Below are 13144 nucleotides of genomic sequence, written 5' to 3'. Positions count from 1 at the left end.
CAGCAAAGAACCGAACACGATAATGATACACGCTTCCGCACTTTGCTACGTTGTAATTTTTAAACAACGAATTCGATCACGTTATGTAGAATAACTTATGATTTATAAAAGTTTTAACAAACCCGTATTTCCAAATGTTTATGTAATCTTAATTACATGATTTTTTTTACGTAAAATTTACGTTAAACCTTGAATAATAAGACCAGGTGTTACAAGTTGGTATCAGAGCCTTGGTTTAAGAGATTCGAGTATGGTGGGGAGGAACCATGCTTGGACTTAAACCTTATGCTCTTGACAAAGAATAGTGTTCGGTTCGAGGCTTGATCGCAAATCCGGTAAGTACATGTATGCTAAAGTTTTGTAAACAACACATAGGGTTATCGTGTGATACACGTTACCCCGATTAAAATGATTGATATAGTTGACGAAAATACGTGCGTTGACGCGTATAGTAGAAAAAGCCTTGTATTATAATGCGGGCGATTATTAAAGTTGACGTTACTAACTTTTGTGAATGTTTTAATTGAAGGACACTCGCGTTTGAAGACGACGAGAGTCAAACGAATTGTGGATATAATGATGGAACGGTCCGAGATATGGCAAGGAGAGCATAATCATCAAGGACCTAAATCGCGTAACGATTGCAAATAAGTAACGGCAAGAAAGCCCTTTAAGGCAAGCAATATCAGGTGCACGCTTTTAAATATAATCACACAAATAGTAGAATGCAATAAACAAAGTAGAGAATGATTGTTGCATAGGTAAATTAGAAACTTGGAAAAACCTGAATAGAAATACATATCCAGGATATCATTTTCAAGAAAACTAAATAGAGTACTTACATAGGGCGTGATGTGAAAACTATAGGAAGGTCGTGTATGTCATGTGTTAATCGCTTACTCTGGCCAAGTAAGTAGTGGCATATGATACCACGAGTTTCTAATAGCGGACACATTTACATCCGATGTAGTAAGGGCGGGGTATATGGGACTAGTTTAAAAGTACCCAAATGAATCAAATGAGTAAGATATTTGATAATAATGTAAACACACAACCGAGTGACGGAAGCGTATTACATTAGGATAATGAGCCCGAGGGAAGGGACAAACAAGCATGTAAAATGATTCAGACAAGTATTGGGAGGGAGTGTACTTACACTCGAACCCAGAAAACATCAAGTATTGGGAGGGAGTGTACTTACACTCGAACCCAGAAAACATCAAGTATTGGGAGGGAGTGTACTCACACTCGAACCCAGAAAACATCAAGTATTGGGAGGGAGTGTACTCACACTCGAACCCAGAAAACATCAAGTATTGGGAGGGAGTGTACTCACACTCGAACCCAGAAAACATCAAGCATGTAAAACGATTTAGACAAACATTGGGAGGGAGTGATACTTACACTCGAACCCGGAAAATGCAAATATGTTTCTTAACGGGTCAATAGAATGAAACAAGGAAACTGGTTAACTCCCCGCGTAAAATAATAACGAGAGACAAAGTTAGTATAAAAGCGATATGTTTCGCTAAGTTAATTAAATGGGTTAAAAGCGAAGAGATTGTAAAGGGTCTGGCTGACAAAAGTGAAAAATTTCACTAAAACATTTAAACGGGCAAAAAAAAAATGACAAAAGAGTTCACAATTATTTAAATTGTGCTATGTCATAAAAGTGTGTGAAGTCATTACCGAAATGACAACGGAAGGGGATAAATCCTTGGACGTAAATTCCTTGGAATTGACATGAGCTAAAAAAAGAAAACGTTAAACTAAAAATTCAATTTTTGGTAAGAAACAACATTTTAACACGTATGAATACTATGAGACGAATTCGGAAAGGAATAAATCAAAGAATGTGGGTCTTAACACCGATGGGTGCGAGATGATACATTCAAAAAGAAGAAGCATGACAAAGAAAAGTCGAATTAGACTTAAAAGTGACATGACACGCCCACAGACAAGAAAAGAAATATAGAAAATGATATAGAATACAATCAAGTCGAAACGTAAGTTACGAGATATGAAAAATCAGAAAAACATGTGAAAGGCCGGATCGGCAATAGATGTACCCGAAAGACGGGAATAAGGTGACGGCGACTAATCTGGCTAGCCGGTAAAACCTTTCTAAAGTCGGAATAGTGTTACGACTTATACAAGCGCCTGTTGAAATAAGATTAGATTGAAGCAAACGTGTTGAAAATAAATACAACCGAGTGATTAGATGACAACTCGGTCATATAGGTGACTAAAATAAGAAATACACACTGAAAGTAACGGCCTATGAGGCATTACACGTGAAAGGCACATATGTCATATGCCTTAAAACCAAAAGCACACTGCCTTACTTTTCTGGTAAGGTTGTTAATTACGAGCAATGCTCAAGTAGTTGTCGAAACTAAGTCAGTAGAGTCAAACCTAAAAGAACTACGTAAGAAAGGTTTCGGGGACGAAACCTGTTGATGCATATTTTGTCTATCGCCTTCGTCAATCCGAGTCGTAGTGAAAAGCCGGAAGGAATCAAGTGCATATTGTAATATTTAGTTAGAAATGGCAAGGTGGCAAACTTGTAATTAGTGTGAACTTTCACTAAGTTGCCTTGACCATATAAATAGGAGATATGTCATGATTTTAGTTAGACTTTGGAAGATGCTTGGAAGACTTTGAGGTAGAGATTTAGAGAGAAGACTTTCTAGAGAGAGAAAGTAGAGAGAGAAAGCTGTAAATCCGTGATTCGTGTATCGATCTTGTCAAGTTATCAATGGAATCACGTTAAATGTACGCTATCGTGTGTTCGGTCACGTTCGTTCACGGATTCCGCACGTGAAACGAACGTTACGCAATCGAACGGTCGCCAAACCGATCCTACAAGTGGTATCAGAGCTAGGAGCTCGATTGCTTGATCAAACACGTTGTTTTCGTACTGATTTCAGCCGATTCAAAGCAGATTCAGATCCAATTTCGTCGATTTTTCATATTCTACTCGTTCTTTTCTGAAAAACGTTAAATTGAACAGGTAAATACGGTCCGTTTCGTCTGATTTTTGGATATGTTGTGCGTTTAGACCCGATCTACAACCCTACCAAGTTTCAGCTCGAAATTCCGAGCCGTTTAGGAGTTATTGCGATTTTTCTGTTCGAATTTGCGTCACATTTCAGGTCTGGTTCGCTTTTACGAACATTTGTCGTGGATCGCTCATGAGAAATGTCTGAACCGCTCGAAATTGTAGTCTGGATCGCTCGAAAGTGTAGTCTGGATCGCTCGTAAATTGATTGGTGTGAACCGCTTGTATGTCACCTTCTGAATCGCTTTTGTGTCATAAACATTCTGAATCGCTCTAACGTCAAGTTCTGAATCGCTCAAAGTGTCACAACTTTCTGGTCCGCTCATAACCAACATTCTGAACCGTTTTTAGGGAATTCTCTGAACCGCTCCAAGTGTCAGTCTGAATCGCTTTTAGAAATTCTCTGAATCGCTTATGTGACAGAGTGTGGTTCGCTCTTAGGACGTCTTCTTCACGTGAACTGTGTCTGAACATTACAGGTTGTCGGCCATTTAAAAAATACTCATCATATCACCGCCCCATTATCGGAGAACAGGTCACCAACAAATTGTTTGATTATTTGTGTTGACCGACCAAATCAAATGGCAGCTCATTGAGTTCACTGCACAACCGTTAAATTACCCAATCATCTTTTGATTGTTGTTAGTCAAATAAATGTTGTAAAAAAGGTTGTCGGCTGCATTATATCAATTTAACCCACCGCCCAACCACCCAATCCAAGCCCATTAGAACCGCCCAAATTGTCAAATACTTGCCGCCAACTTCAGCCAATAAGCTCACACCGGCCCATGTGCTCATTCTAGCCACTGTTGCACCGCCCATATTAATTTGAAGACCAAATCTCATTGGTTAAGCCCACCACCCATCACCGACATTTATCATTGATCACAAGTGCCATTTTTAGCCAAGGTATCGCCCAAGTGACCCAATCAAGATTAAAGGAGGTTATTTTTTTTAACATCGAATATCCGAAAAAGAAACATCACAATGGTGTTTAATGAACAGGAGAACTATTATTTCGAAAGATTTAATGATTGGCACAACGGATATCAAGATGAGGGTTATAGAAAAGTGAGCAAAGATGGATGGGCAAAAAGGTTCAAATATTTCGTATGTCTGAAAGATGAAACGTTGGAAGATCTTGAAAAACGATATGGAGTCTTACTTGAATATCTAAAAGAACATGAGATATTTCTATCAAATAGTGAAAAGATAGAAAAGTTTGCAGATGCATTACCTGTCGAGTGGAGTGAATGTTTGGAAAATTTGAGAAAAGATTCAAAGTTTTCAAAATTACATCTAAACAAATTCATCAGCAAACTTAAAGCTCATGAACTTGAAACCAGAAAGAAAAAGGACGAAATGATCAAGGTTTTGGAGGTTAACATGCTAGATCTGGATTCTGATGTGATTGAGGAAATACACAAAAAAGTTGCTAAATGTGTCAGGGCAAAACATGTGCTGAAATATGATTTCAAACGAGGTTGTTATATTGATAATAATGGAAACCCTTTTGATTTCGTTAAATTGTTTTGTGCAGGTACATTGATAGCAAAGGAAGAAGAAGCTTCAAATGCTAAAGAATCGGTGAAGAATGAAACAATGTGCTTAACATGCGATAACTTTAAGACTGACAATGACAAACTTGTGAGAGACATAGAAAGTTTGGCATTTGAAGTCAAAGAGTTGAAAGACGAGAAGCACGTTGCTGAAAACCAGATTCTTTCTCTGGAAAAAGATTGTGAGAAGTTGAAAGCAGAAAATGATAAACTGTTGATTGATTTTAACAGTCTGACTTTGAAATATCAAGAATTTGAGGGGCAAGTGAAAATTCTTGAAGATGGGATAAATGTGTTTAGTAAAAACAACATTGAAAAACAAAAGATGATAAATTCCCATCTTCAGAAAATTGTCGAACTTGAAAAAGAAGGTGAAAGCGCTCAAAAGAGAATCAAAGAGTTAGAAAAAGAGCTTGAAAGCAAAAAGAAATCGTCAGAAGATGAGGATTTCTGGATAAAGCTTGAAAACAAGAATCTAAAAGCAAATGAATCAAAATTTCAGGAACAGATCAAAATTTTGATAAATGAAAAGTCTGTTCTTGAAAGTTTGAGGGTTGAGAATGACAATTCCATCAAGTCTCATCTTGAGAGAATATCTCAGCTTGAGGAAGAAGCTAAGAATTCCAGGACCAAGATAGATAAACTTGAGAAGAAATTGATCAGTTTTGCGACTAAATCTGACAAGTTGAATATTCCTTGTCCAAAACCGATCAATTCTGTTCCGATGAGTAAAAAGGCTACGAACTTTGACAAAGTCAAAGTCAAAGATTGTGATGATAAAACTGATGAGGAAAATGAGAAATTTTATTCAGCAGATGAGTCTGTGACAGAGTCTGATGATGAAAATGTTAAGAAAGAAAAACAAAAATTGTTTTTAAAGTTGAAAGAAAAATTTCAGAAAACTGTTCTGCAATCAACTGAAAAAGGTGAATGCTCTAAGCAAAACCCTGTGAAGAAGATTGTAAAACAGAATCAAAACTTTAAAAATGAAGGGAAAAACTCATCAGTGCGATCATCCAATCAAAAGAAAAAATTACAAAAAATAGAAAATGAAAATTCAAAATTTGTTGTGTGCAGGACGAACTACATTGCTAAAGCGTCAAAACCAGCACATTTGAGGAAAGAATATCACCAAGCCAGACAATGCTATGATCTGAGCGTTTGGTGTGAAAATGGTAACTGGTATGATAACAGGGTGTGCTACAGCTGCGGATATCAGGGGCATATTGCTGTTAACTGCCAATACTGGAGTTATGAGACCAGGAGGTGCTATAATTGCAATATCAGAGGTCACATTGCCAGAGATTGTCCAAGGAGATCGCATGAAAGATTGAGGGCCAATTCTCAGAAAATGGCAAAGAAAATACCAGTCGTTGTCAAGCCCAGAGAATTGAAAGCTTCGGGCCAAAATGTCAAAGAACAAAATGTCAAAGAACCTAAAGTTCAAGAAACAAAAGTGAAGCTGTCTCAGGGGCAGAAAGACCGACTGAGAAAGAAGAGAAAGAAAGCGAGAGAATATCTCGAAAAGATTTTGTCCTCGGGTTCACCTGACAGATCGAAGAAGAGTGCTGATGAATCAACTTCCTCAACTTCAAAGTCAAGCAAGTCGAATTCATCAGATGCAAATCTGAGGACAAAAGAGGAGAAAAAGAAGAAAGTGAAGTTTTCACTTCCTGGCGATGAATTTGTTTCTTCGAAAACAAAGGAGCCACATGTCGGCAATGAATCTGACTCATTAAAGTCAGACAAGCCACATTCAGGCAATGATTCTGGTATGGTAAAACCAGAGGAGCCATGTGTTGAGGTAAAGATCGAGAATTCTAGTTTAACAATGGATGAGAAAAATTTTCCACCATTGTTGAATAAGAATTCAAAATCACCCAAGGCTGGTCAGGCTTGGGTGAAACTTTTCAAATAGAAAAACCTGACTTGCCGGAGCTCCCAGGTTTGTAAGAGTGGAGCATGAATCGGCATCTTTTTAAATCTGTGTTTGAAGATTTTGCAGGAATTGCCGGAGATCCCAAGATGGTATCGTGGATCATGAATCGGCATCTTTCTTGAATTTTATTCGGTAACGTCAATCATGCAAACGGTAAAGAGGTTTGGTTGTGTTTGTGAATGTTTTACAAGTAGTACAGAGGATTCTGGATTGCATATGGTAAATCAAGGACATTAACTTGTACTTGGATTTTCCTACTTTTGTGTAGAAAACAAGATAATGAAGTAACCCCGTACCTAAACTGTTTGGTAAACAAACTAAGTTTTCTGGAAAAGCCATTTTGATTAAAACAAACTTAAGTGTTTTGAAATCACAATGGGAAAATAGTTTGTTGTGAGGGGGAGTTCTGATTGTTTATGCCAGGTGGATAGAGAATTGAAGTGATTCTCATCAGGTTGTCAAGTTTGTACAGTTTGTTTCAAATTTTCCCAGAAAATCAAAATTGAAACATATTTTGATTTTAGGGGGAGAAAAATTTAAAAAAAAATAGAAAATTTGAAAATGTCAAAAACATTGAAAAAAGTCAAAAATGAGTTTTGTTGTGAAAAAGAGGAAATGATAGTAAATCAGTGGACTATCACAGCATGCTAAAGAAATGTAATGCCAAATGTGATAAACGGTCTCACTGATGATGTGACGATAGGTTTTTGTACATTTAGTAGATTTATTCGGGATATAAACCTAAAATTTCAAACTTGTGAAATTTGTGGGGAACACTACTTGGATATATAGGTAACCCCTGAATGAAATCTCGTTTGAAAGGTCTCGTATTCTGATATACTAGGTGTTTATACTCTATGATGTCTGGGGTATTATTCCGGGACTTCTGCTGAACGGTAGTTCTGACCTAGTCCTTGGCTAATACTTTCCACAAAATGCTTGAAATATAGCATAAAGCCCTCAGTTGATTAGACAATAAAATTGATAATCATCTGTTGTAGCTGAAAAGATCCTCTAAAGGGGACACACTGCTAAGTCGAAGCTGATATCTCTCTGCTGAACGGAAGTTCTGACCTGAGATCCCTCAGTTCTCGCATCTTTCCCCTAATTTATGTACAGACATCATTGTAGTGTTCATACCTGTAAGACTGAATATTGGGATTCTGGATACGGGAGTATATTCAAGAGGTGGGACACATGAATTGAACTAAGTTCATAAAACACTTAAATAGTATCCTGAATAGATTGAAAATTGTATGAAAATTTAAGAGGACAATTATATCGTCAATCTACGTGAATCGTTTAGAACTTAAAACGATTAAAAGCTTAACGGTGCTTGTGTTATGTCTCAAAAACTGATATGATCCTCTTGCACAAACTCACAAAAATATGTTTGTTTTGCATTTAAATTTTTGTTTTTGCATTTATGTTTCATATTTTCAAAAATCCAAAAAGATTTTCGACAACTGATGGTGAAGAGCTGATTTTCAAAATCTCAAAGGCTAAACTTGATGAACAGACAGGTTGGTTAAATCGTTTGAAATGTTTAAAATGATTCATTAGGTTGAATCAGTAATTGAAATGTTTCAAATTTATAATCAGTGTTTAATTTGTAAAAATTCTCAAATGATTTGTTGATTCATTAAGTTGAATCACAACTTTATTTGTTTGTGATAGAGTGTTTGAGATGATGCAGATGATGAGCTGAACAGAGAGAAGCCAGGAGATAATTTCGATGGTGGTAACAAAATCCCAGACAACTATCCTAGCAGAGTGATAGGGGAAGTCTGATGAAAGTTATAGCCAAAGAAAGATAGATCCAGGCAGAATTCTTGAAGAAGACCGAACTATATCCGAGAATGTCTTGTTGAAGACTCTCACTGAAGATTCCGTCAACATTCAAGGGGGAGTTTGTTAGTGCAGTTGTCTGTCGACTACATCTTTGTTCGAGTCTTAGAGAGAGAGAAAGACAAGTCATTACGAGTTTCACTACGAGATTGACTACGGCAATATCCAAGGGGGAGATTGTTGATGCATATTTTGTCTATCGCCTTCGTCAATCCGAGTCGTAGTGAAAAGCCGGAAGGAATCAAGTGCATATTGTAATATTTAGTTAGAAATGGCAAGGTGGCAAACTTGTAATTAGTGTGAACTTTCACTAAGTTGCCTTGACCATATAAATAGGAGATATGTCATGATTTTAGTTAGACTTTGGAAGATGCTTGGAAGACTTTGAGGTAGAGATTTAGAGAGAAGACTTTCTAGAGAGAGAAAGTAGAGAGAGAAAGCTGTAAATCCGTGATTCGTGTATCGATCTTGTCAAGTTATCAATGGAATCACGTTAAATGTACGCTATCGTGTGTTCGGTCACGTTCGTTCACGGATTCCGCACGTGAAACGAACGTTACGCAATCGAACGGTCGCCAAACCGATCCTACAAAACCTCTTTAAGGGGGGTAGACTTGTAACACCCCAAAACGGGTTTGGTAATCAAACCACGTTAATGGTAAAGACGGGTAAAATACTGTTAGTAGTCAAAATTAACCCGGTAAATATTAGGATTTAAATAAATAAACTTGATGTTAATAAAAAAGAGGATAAATACTTTGAGAAAACAAAGTATATAGAACGCTCGAGTTAACGGGACTTAAAAATAAAACGGGTTATGACATCCCGAACCCACTAAGTGACTAGGAATATTAACCTAGTTAATTATGTGTAGTTAGAACAATAAAGGAAACTAGAAATAGTTAAACCTTTTATAAAAACAAAACATGAGGGGCTAATAGTGCCAAATGGAGGAAACTTATTTACTAAAACTAAAAATAAAACACAACACACACTTGGTAAGTGTGTGTGTGTGCGCAGGAACGATCAGAAGAACAGGGGGTTCTTTCAAAACCCTAAAGCACATGAAATCCAGCAAAATCAAGGAGAAATCGAGCAAAGAAATTAGGGCTTTAACTAAAATCGTGATCACCAAGCTAAGGGGATCGGAAGGTATGTCGAATTTTTGATATTTATGAAGTTGAGAATTCTTGATGTGCATAAGAAATTCGAAATTTATGTTGCATGATTGTGGTACGGATGATATTGAAGTGAAATAGTGTTTAGGAGTAAACCCTAGACAAGAATTTATTGAAATCATGCCTAGATCAAGTAAATTTAGATTTTTGTTGATTCTAAATTCATGTATGAGATGTTTTTAGGGTTTTGATTCCTAAAAATTAGTGTTATGATATCAAGAACATGCTTAATATGAAAGCTGAATTCAAACGGTTCTTGATCAGAATTTACAGCCAACTTGTATTGGCTGTAACCTGGATAAAACGTGGTAAAAACATGTGTTTCTTGAGCCTAAAATGTAATTCCAGGAAATATCTTTAAAACCCCACTGGAATCGCATTTTTTCGACAAAAATTGAGCGTTTTATGAATTTTTCCGTATCAAAGGTTCAAGCTGCGTTTTCTGGCAGAATCTGCAGCCCATTACGAATGTCATAACTCAATTTAGGAATTGAGTTATGATCTCAAATTCTTACTGTAGAAAGTATTAAGTGATTAGAAGAATTGCCAATTGGAATTTCGTCAATCGGATAAACGAGGAATTTTTAATGAATTTTTCCGTAAGCTGCAGTCAGAAGTGACGAATCTGATTGCAGCTTAGTAAATGAATTTTTACGAATTCTTGGTAAAGAGTTAGATCTTTAAATTTTAACACAAGTTCGTACCCTCCGAGGGGTACGCCACACAAAAAAATCATAATTTTTGAAGACTTGTAAACATGTTAAACAGGTCACCAAAAACAGCCTATTTTCAGTGATATGAAACTTGATTTTTTGATGTTATAAATTATGCCCACAAAGTTCATGTGTTGAAACTATGGGTGAAACACGTAATTTCCTAATTTATTTAATTAGGGGTGATACGTGATAATACGGAATCTAATCATAATGTAGATTTTAGTTAATTACACGTATCATATGATTGGAGGTAGTTAACTAGTAGAAAGTTAAAATTTACTAATGACGAAGTCGAATAATGATTTCGACATAGAAAATACGTAAGGTGGAATAGTCGTATTTGTTAATGACTAATCTAACCACCTTGTGAATGATGATAGTTTGACGCCTAACAAGCTAGGTGGAAGCTTGTGGATGAAGCGGGTCAAACGGAGCGCGTACGGAAAGAAAGGCGTGGCATGGATGCAAGGTAAGTATAGCTTACACTAGTCTTATATGTTAGGATATTCTCTTATCGTATTAGTTATGAATGAGATAAATACTTAATTGAGGTATGATGTTCCGGCGTGTAAACGTACGGAACAAAGTAGTCAATCATGACAAGAAACCATGTGGATGGTTAAAAGGAGTTAAATCGGTAAATTGGTCATGCGTTGACCATAACTATTGGTTTTGAAAGACACAGTAAAACATAAACTATGATAGGCTAAAAAGTGTTAAGAAATGATTAATAAGTGAAATGACCGCACGATGTAAACCGGAGCGAGTCATGTAGATGAGATGGTAATAAATATCATCTCGTCAACATATTCGGTCACTTAGACCAAATGGGTTAAAAGGTGAAGATATCACCCTTTGACAATAACGACTAATGATTTTTGTCGAGTTATATTATTTCAGGTGTAAATGTCAAATGGGTATTAGCAACGCTATGAATTAGCGGTTATAAAAGCAAGGTATTAAAAACGGGTCAATATATTGATCTGCGCCAGGTATGTGAAAAAGGGTAACCCTCATTTAGAACATGTGGTTCAAAGAGTGTTAAAAGTAGTCAAGGTGAACATTTGGTTACTTGATAAGTAAACCAAATGTTTTAGGTAAGGAACATTGTATTTGGAAAGCTTAATGACTTTTCAAATAAAATCATAGGTTAAAAGAGGGATTACGGGTCAAAATAAGCATACGAGTGAAAACGGGTTTTAAATTGTGTAATAAACCTGTGATTATAACCTAATATGGTAAATAACCTTAATTTGAAGTAGTGTACGTGATATAAAGGTTAAACAAGTATGTTTGTTTGATAAACGTATAAACGGGTCAAAATTTTGATAAAAGAATAATAAGCCGAAGACTTAAAAGTCTTAAATTTTATTAATTCGGATGTTGGATTTTAACTCCATATGATGGAAGATTAAATTACAATCATGTAGGAAGAAACGGTAGATCAAACGGATAAGCGGTTTGAAAGATACGAAAGTTTTCGTGTCGAATAACGGCAAAAATAGAGAAGCTGGATGCAGAGTCCACCGTAATTTACGGTCCCACCGTAAATTACGGTGGAGATGAATTGGTTACGGTGCTAGTTGTCTGTTGTACGGTAGAAGAATAGAAACCCAGGGGCCACCGTAATTTACGGTCCCACCGTAAATTACGGTGGAGATTATTTTTTTATATATTTTGTTTACATTTGAAAAATCAATTGTTTCCCGGACATCGTTCGGACATGATTTAAACCCCGTATGACTAAAGCATTTCATGTTTATGAAATGTAGGTACACCTTGGGCGCCGGAAGACGATCAAGCTCAGCAAAGAACCGAACACGATAATGATACACGCTTCCGCACTTTGCTACGTTGTAATTTTTAAACAACGAATTCGATCACGTTATGTAGAATAAATTATGATTTATAAAAGTTTTAATAAACCCGTATTTCCAAATGTTTATGTAATCTTAATTACATGATTTTTTTTACGTAAAATTTACGTTAAACCTTGAATAATAAGACCGGGTGTTACATTATTAGTCAGAAACTCGTTGATCTCACGATCAGAGGAAGCTCCGAATACTCGTACTCTTACCGTCTTGCACCAGGATGGGTGCAAGAGCAGTATAAGCCACTATGAGAACTGTTCGGCAAGAAGGTCGTCAGACCTAGTCTTCGCGTTGGAAAGCCCCAGATATGTCCGGGAAGATGAGCCTTTTGGTGCGTGTACTGATTATCGGGAACTCATCAAGGTGACAGTCAAGGAACCGTTTTCTATGACCGTGTATTGACGACCCATCGACTAGTTGCAAGGAACGAGCTTTATCAGATGAAAGTCCAGGGGGAAAAGATTATTAAAGCGACACATCCGACGCAATTCAGCCATGCGACTTTGTACCCCATGACCGTTGGGGTGGTCATCACACCCGCAGCTTTACGTATCATGTGAACCAACCATGTTATTCGATGACGTTCCGAATCTTTCCCCAAGAGAAAAAGAACATCACAGGCATTCTTGCATTTTATTAGGAGAGCCCCTGAGGGAGGAGCCATACCGCACGAAGTCTCGATGAATGTAACTTCTGGGTTCGAGAGGCGTCTTGGGTGGGCCATATAATCAATGAAGCAGAGATGCACGTGGATCTCGCTAAGACCCGTTTTGATTGGAAACTGATCGACACTGAAGAATTCCCCGAGGCTACAACGATTACCTGGTTCCGCTTGATGTTACCGCAGATTAATCGTAAGGATCCCGGAAACCACCAAAACTTAGACCTCTCTAGTACAGCCGAGTGATGTGATTACGAAGGACAGAACAGGAGGACGCCTTTCCAACTTTCGAATCTTAACTCTGCAAG

General features: G+C 37.1%; 1 long non-coding RNA gene across 2 annotated transcripts; it reads left to right on the top strand.

Moving 5' to 3' along the window:
- The first annotated feature begins 393 nt into the window (after window positions 1–393).
- Window positions 394–12015, top strand: LOC118483761. 2 transcript variants are annotated; one of them, XR_004871409.1, is made up of 3 exons: window positions 394–689; window positions 9428–9559; window positions 10682–12015. It is a non-coding gene; the product is annotated as an uncharacterized LOC118483761 (long non-coding RNA). The 2 variants fall into 2 exon arrangements; XR_004871408.1 differs by having other exon boundaries at window positions 397–689; window positions 9411–9559; window positions 10682–12014.
- Window positions 12016–13144: the final 1129 nt, after the last annotated feature.

This window comes from Helianthus annuus, chromosome 11 (assembly GCF_002127325.2).
Source record: "Helianthus annuus cultivar XRQ/B chromosome 11, HanXRQr2.0-SUNRISE, whole genome shotgun sequence".
Lineage (NCBI taxonomy): Eukaryota > Viridiplantae > Streptophyta > Magnoliopsida > Asterales > Asteraceae > Helianthus > Helianthus annuus.
This window is presented reverse-complemented; position numbering and strand designations above follow the sequence as displayed.